The 7,038-nt window shown below is 53.6% G+C and overlaps 1 protein-coding gene across 3 annotated transcripts in view; it reads right to left on the reverse strand.

The window, feature by feature from the left end:
- The window catches only part of ST3GAL1 (ST3 beta-galactoside alpha-2,3-sialyltransferase 1), a 60,426-nt gene that overhangs the window by 43,491 nt on the left and 9,897 nt on the right, over positions 1–7,038 (reverse strand). The window contains exon 1 of one of the 3 annotated variants that reach the window (XM_023537229.1): positions 6,062–6,179. The exons of the other annotated variants lie outside the window; for them this stretch is intronic. The gene's annotated coding sequence lies outside the window, so the exon portion shown is untranslated. Of the gene's footprint in view, positions 1–6,061; positions 6,180–7,038 lie in introns of those variants that run through there. 3 annotated transcript variants of the gene reach the window in all.

The following is a 7,038-nucleotide window of genomic DNA, read 5'->3' on the forward strand; positions in this document are numbered from 1 at the left end:
TAAGTAAAGGCTAAGAAAGGCTTATATACAGGACTTCCTCTCTCTTGCTTCTGGGAATGAATCATTCTGCTACCATTATCGACAGGTCTGAGCCAGCCCCGTGGAGAATGAGAAATGACACGGAGAGAGGACCAGGCATTCCAGCCAATCTACCTGAGCCCCCACGCTTGTCCGTGAAGCCCCAGCCAAGCTGCCCAGACCGGAAGAAATGCCCAGTCAACCCACAGAAAGAGGAGACATAACAAATGTGTGTTGTTTAAGGCACTAAGGTTTGGGGCTGTTTGTTATGCAGAGAAAGCTAACGAAAACAATCATTGTAATCCTTGCACTGCTGGCGACGATAAAATACCGTGAACTTGCATGTTAGGAGGAAAGGCCAACCCATGTCAGTGACGGTCACGAGACGGTGAGGACCAGAACTAAGGCAGGGAGGGCTATGGGCACATGGAGGAGTGACGGAGTCAAGAGCTATTTCAGGTGGAAAATTAACAGGAATCAGTGACAGACTGACCCCAGATTTATCCGAAGCCGGCTGGCGTTGACTATAAACAGATGCTGTTTGGAGCTCACTGACGATGGCGGGGCGTGTGCAAGGAACTGTGCAAAGTGGCCAGGGGCAGAGAAAGAAGCTGTGGGAATGAAACTTCCTTTTCAGAAGAAGTAGGGGTCGGGGGGGTGCTCACTGTCCCAGGCTCCTAGCCTGGCTCACCATGGCCACCTCCTCCAATGCTCTTAGCTGCAGCCCCGGGGGATCCTTGTAAACTATCACCCAGACCTCCCCGCCGGTCCCATCACCGGCTCACACCATCCCCTTCTACTCATTCTTTGGATTTCAGTGTCAATGGCACTTCCCAGGGACATCTTTGCTGACCACCCAGACGAGGCTAGGCATGGCCACCAGACGTCCCCAGCATCCCCTGGGCTCATCCGCCTGATGACTCCAGTGTGAGGCGAGAGCCTGTCCTCCTCCCCACTCTGCCGACCCCGCCAGCACGCCGCTTGCCACGGGGGAGAAAGTCAGTCAGTATTTCCCAGATGAGAGGATGAACGGCACAATTCACGATTTCCTCTGACACGCCACCTCCCGCACTCCAAGCTGGGTTAGGGACCTTCTCCTGGGGGATCTAGAGTTTTCTGTACTCATTTGCTTATCTCCATTCGTTTATTCTTCTTTTATTCTTTCATTTAGCAAGAAGTTACTAGGCGATTTGCTGGTCCCTTTGCTCTGTAACAGGCACCCTCTCGATCCTACTATCTGTTGCTTTTACTAAACTGAGCCCCTGAGGGGTGTGGGAAGGGGCGAGTATTTTTCTTACCACTGGATTTCCCCACCCCAACCCCCACTGGACAGCGTATGACTGTTGAATGAATGAATGAGTGAATGGATAAAGAAGCAGATGCATCTCTGAGTATCACTGGGATGTGGCTGATTCAGCAGGAGCCTGTCGCTGAGTGTTATGTATGTTACATCTTACTAAATAAATGACCGATAATCATGATAACATGAAAGCCTACATGCATATATGCATATACAGGGACACGCATTGTAATTGTTCTATGCAGTGATGTAAGCTGGAAATCTGTGAATTAAACTACACACAGGGCCCTGCTCCCAACTGAACCTCAGGTGTCTGACACCACAGCCTGGCAGCTGTGGTCACCTGTGACCTTTAATTAGAGCCTAAGACTCACCTCCGACCCCAACTGGTGACCTAGCAACCACAGGGCTCTTACAAACGAGACTGTACCCCAGGCGTCACCCACTTTCCACGGCCTTGGGTTCTCCGCTCCTCTGACAGGGCGCTAGGGTGCCGAACGTGCACAGAAGGTCACATTCCACTGTCTTGCCTGCTGGTCCCTTGCCTTGGAACATGGGCCCCGAAAGCCTTTCCTAAGATGCTCTTCGCTGCCCTCCTCCCCACACCCTGCCCCGCTGTGCCTCCTACGCTCCTCCCACTTCCCCTGACCGTCCACAACTGCTCTCAATTCCGAAGAAAACCGAAACTCTGAAAAATGGGTGAAGTGTGTTTATACCCACGGGTCACAACAGGAAGGCATGCCGGATTCAATCCGCATTTCCAGGAAAACCCCACGATTCCTCAAGATCTTAAAGGAGAAACTGAGGCTCAGAGAGGGGCTCCCGGGCCACACGGGCGAAGGGCAGGGCCGGGGGCTCTGACTTGGGGCTCAGTGCCCTTCCCACTGCCACCCCGACTTCCTCTCATCCTGCCCCAGCCCATCCAGCCCCTTCACATCTACCCATCAAACTGGCTACCACCAGCTACCAACCCAGGCCCCCAGCAGAGAGCTGCTGGGATTAAACCAGGAGGCTTGGAGGCGGGGAGAGTCAGTAGACACCAACTCTAGCTGGAACCCGGAAGATTAGGACTGCCCCCACCCCCACCAAAAAAAAAAAAATCATAGCTTTTCCCTTCCAAGCAAAAAATGATCATCTGAATAACTGTTCACACGGGGCCTAGCTGAATAATATGTGCACTTTTAAATTACAGGACTCTTTTCTCAGAGGCCTGTGGTCACGTCATATTTACAGACAGTGTGGCCTGCTGCTAGGTGTGCCTGTCAAGTCCAGCTGCGTGATTTTACAAAAACAGCCTTTCTCCGAGTGTTAGTTTACTCCTTGGTCAAAGAGAAATGGTTGCTGCTTCAATACTTTGCAGGGTTGTACCGAAAAGTAAGTGAATAAAAAAAATGACATGAAATCATTTTACTAACAATAATAAGGTAGGATGAGTAGTAATAGTAGCAGACGCCATTTTTAAGTACTTACAAGCGCTTTGCCAAACTGAGCCCTTTGTACTCAAAACCCTCATAAGGATCCTGGGATATGTGTGTTCCTATTCGCACCATTTTGCAGATGTATAAATGGAGAGATTAAGAAACTCGCTCAAGGTCATGGTGAAGAGTGGGGCCTGAATGATAAACTAACTCCTAACGGGCAGGACTAACACAAGTCACCGCATGTCCTTGCTGCACTGTGCCAGCCCTCTGCTCTGCCCTGGCGGCGACATCAGTGTACTCTTGGGGTCTGTGGGAAGGGGCATGGGCACACAAGCAAGGGACCATCCCACTCTGTGCCCAGTGAGGGACGATATCTGAACAGGTGGGTAGTCTCTCAGTCTGAATTCCTGTCTAGAACACGACGATCACGGAGAACGAGGTCAAGATCGCAGCTCGCAAAAACGGACAGGTGACCCAGAAGTGGGAAGGTGCGAGGGCGGATGAGAAGCTGATGGCGACGTGACTCCAGCTGCTGGTACGGGCACCGGAAGGCCCAGAGCAGGGCGTAGGGACAGAAGCTCTGGGCGTGGGAACCAGGGACGACAGGGCGGAGGCTGAGGGTGGAAGGAAGTTGAGTGAGCAGCAGGGGTGGTCCCCTCCGGCATGTGGCTGTGCCACCCCGCTCACAGCCCGGGGGCGGAGGAAGCCAGCCTGGCGGGTCTGAAAATGAAAGGGAGCAGAACTCGGGCAGGAAGCACGTGTGCTTGTGAGGCTGAGAAAGCAGTTCTCTGGGGTGCGCCCTCCCTAGGGGTTCATCACTCCAGAGTCCTTCAAATGAGTGGATTTCAGAATTTGGAGACTAAACGCTGAGGTCTGGCTGCGTTGCCAGGGGAGATATTTTCATTAACAATGGCTACCGAGGAACGGTAGGCACGAGGCCGGCGCTAAGCACCTCAGGCTCACGGTTTCATTCCATTTTTGTGGCTGCCCTCAGGGAGTGGCCGTCCCACCCCATTTCACAGATGTGGAATGGAGGCTCTAAAGATAACGTCAGCTGCCCAAGGCCTCGCAGTTAGAAACTGGCAGCGTGTGATTCAAAGCCAGGACTGTCCTGAACGCAAGCCTTTCTTTCCCCCGACCAGCCTGGCTGGGCTCTGGAGGGGGCCCCCTCCTCCTCACACCCTAGCTGGAGAGACAGCGTGGTTCCCTGGTCTGCGCCTCCATGGCCGGGCTCCCTGTCCCCATCGGCGGCTCCCCAGTTCTCTCAGTGACCAGGCTGGACATCTCCAAGTGGCTCGCAATTTCTAGTGTCTCAGCCCCCAAGCGCAGTCCGTTCTCCACTCCCAGAGAAATGGGGTCACCAGTTTTTCTCCCGTCGGAGCAAAAACTCCAAGCAAGGCTCCAGTAACGCCCACAAGGACCACCCGTGTGACGGCGGCTGGCTGTTTTTCCTAGAATGTGAGTCTGAATACATCTCTTTCTGCAAGCAGGAGAAAAACCTGATCACACCTTGTTACTGAAAGGATGCTTGTCCTGTGGGGCCCGGTGAGCTGGGGCCTTGACCTTTTCCTCTCTTATTCCTTCCTCTGATCACATGACTGGGGAGGCGCCCCTCCCACGCGGTCTGCGGGTTCCCCCATGGCGTCCAGCCCTGGGCATCCGCTCTCTCCGCCCTCACAGCCCCTGTTAGCAGGTCTCACCCATCTTCCAGCTTGAGGACCTGCTCTCCAGGGCTTTCCTCCACCCTCTCCTGTGTCCTGTCTCAATTTCTACCCGGGATGATGGGTGGTATTATCCCCAGAGCACAGGAGGGGAAACTGAGGCTCAGACATGAAAGTCACTTGGCCTGGATCCCCCAGCTAATCAACGGTAGGTGGGTGCTCTTGCCCTGGCAATCATTGTCCCTCTCCATCCCCCAAGGCCTCCCGGACAGGGGGTGCTCCCTCGGCCTTCCTGTCGGGTGAGCTGGATTAGCCTCTCGAGGCTGAGCAGTCTCCTCCGACCCTGGTGAGCACAGTTCTCTGTGCCTGCCCAGAAACTATGCTCTTTTCTTGGATTTGGGAGGAATTGTGAAATGTGTTTATTTTCTAGGCAACCGCAGCCCAATTAAGGAGGCAGAACTATGTGCTCATGAACGAGATTTTGTGGATCAGGAGAAAGAAAGAAGGCAGGAAGAAGTAAAAAAACCTTCTCTCGACCATGGAACCCCGAGACCAGCGGACACGGTGGGCATCATGCACAGTCTGTCGGTGGTGAATGCAACCCAGGTGCCCCCATTAAGTGCCCTGTTTACAGCCCTTTGAAACGCGGCCCATGGAAGGAGGACTTTGTTCTTTTGGCCTCTTATCTGATTCTTGGAACAAAGGGAATGGAGGTGGACGACAGTCCGGTTAACGCAGGCCGTAGACCAGATGCACTGGGCCCACGAGCTGCCCCAGAGACACTCCCATGAGGTGGCAGAGGGTGTGTAACAGCCTCCCAGCTCTGCGGCTCCCCAGCTGGGGTCCCTTAGGGCAAGCGGCCAACTCTGATGAGCCTCCGTGTATTCCACTGTCAAAGCACCCATCCCGATAATGACCACAAAGCCCTGTTTAGAAGTTTAAATGAATCCAGAATGCCCAGCCCCTGGTATTTCCTGGGAAGACACTCAGGAAGGACAGAAAGACACCAGAGTCACAAAATCCAACTCGGATTGCTCAGTGGGAGGACTAAGGAGACCGGCATGGGGTGGGGAGGGGATCTGGGAGGCTGCTGTGAACGCATTGGGAGTGGGCTGCTGAGGAGGGCTTGGTTCAGCGAGTCAGACAGGAGACCTGCACCCAGGACACAGACGCATGCCTCTAGGACACTCCGAGCTGCCCAAGTCAGGCAGAAAGCCCGTCAGTGAAAGCTGGCCACGGCAGCGTCAAATGCGGGCCTGGCTTCTTGCCCTGGCTGTGACCGTTAACGGGCTAAGGAGTCACACCGGTCAGGCCTCTGTCTGAGCTGTCTTCTTAGCAGTGAAATAAGACACAGGGAAGGTCTAAAGTGTCATATTCAGTTTAGGTGCACCGGACCTGTCGCTAGGGGCCAGGGGTCATGCCCTAGCCTGGTAAGTCCAGACAACTTTCCCAGACTTAAATTCAGACAGCTCTGCAGAGGCCCACCCTACCACCTCCTCCAGGAAGCCTTCCTGGTTGGAAGCTTTATGTTACTAATCCACAGAGACGTCCAACCGCAGAGATGTCCGGAGGCCGCTACGTAGGACAGGTTTTGCTGTCACTTGTAGTATTCAGGCAAATTCAAGATAACCATGCGGTGGAGTCGAAACGAGGACCCGTACCTCGAGGGAGGCTGAGAGTGAAGTTTCCTCAGCTCGAATGATCCCTGCCATCACGGCATGTACTCAGCAAGCACTTACAGAGTGGCACTCTGCAGGGCACGGTCCCGAACACGTGCCAAGTATGAATTCTTCCAGTACCTGCTGGGAAGTAGGTACCGTTATTGCGCATATTCTATAGACGAGGAAATGGACAAGCAGAGAGGTTAAGCCACTCGCTCAAGGATGAGGAAGTGGCAGAGCCGGTGCTTTTGTGGAGCGAATCGATGAATGACTCAGGAGATAAATACCTGAAGGCTTGGAGCGGGCACCGACTGACCAAGGGCATTGCTAAGGCTCCTCCAAATGCCAGGGCGGTACGATTCTTTCCTGTGACTCGCTTTCTGAATGTGCAACCTCCGTGACTTTGGTATCATTCCGTCGACTCCCACGCACCCCCTCCCTCCCCCTCCGGCAAGGGTCACAGCTCATGCTATCAGGGCTCCCGTTCAGGAGGACCCCGAGCTGGGGGCAGGTTCGCGACCACGCAGAGTATTCCGCTATGAAAACTGTCCCCGAGGCCGGGCCATTTTTTTCCCCTCGTTTGGATGCTTGTCATTGTACAGCCATCAGTTTAATCGAGACAGCCTTACAGTGCCCAGATCATTTTGCCGTAGCTCAGCTGGCTTCCTGTCACAGGCAGAGGCAGAAAAGTAGCGGCAGGCTTTACGCTGGAACCAGTTCTTCAAACCACTGTGAAAGCCGTGGTTTCCATTTGAAATTTCTAGTAGGTGGTGGCACAAACCTCACTATCTTATAATCTCCCCCTTTCGGTTTAATTTCCTTTTTTTTTGGCCAAAAGACTGAAGTTTAATATTAAAACTGTGCTTTAGCAACAACCAGGAATACACCCCACAAAGACATTCTCGTTTGTGGCAGCTAATGGATAGCCAAGCAGTGGTCTTTAACCATCAAACTCTCCGCCAGGGGTAGGATTGACC

The sequence above is a fragment of the Pteropus vampyrus genome, unplaced genomic scaffold, assembly GCF_000151845.1.
Source record: "Pteropus vampyrus isolate Shadow unplaced genomic scaffold, Pvam_2.0 Scaffold183, whole genome shotgun sequence".
Taxonomy (NCBI): Eukaryota; Metazoa; Chordata; class Mammalia; order Chiroptera; family Pteropodidae; genus Pteropus; species Pteropus vampyrus.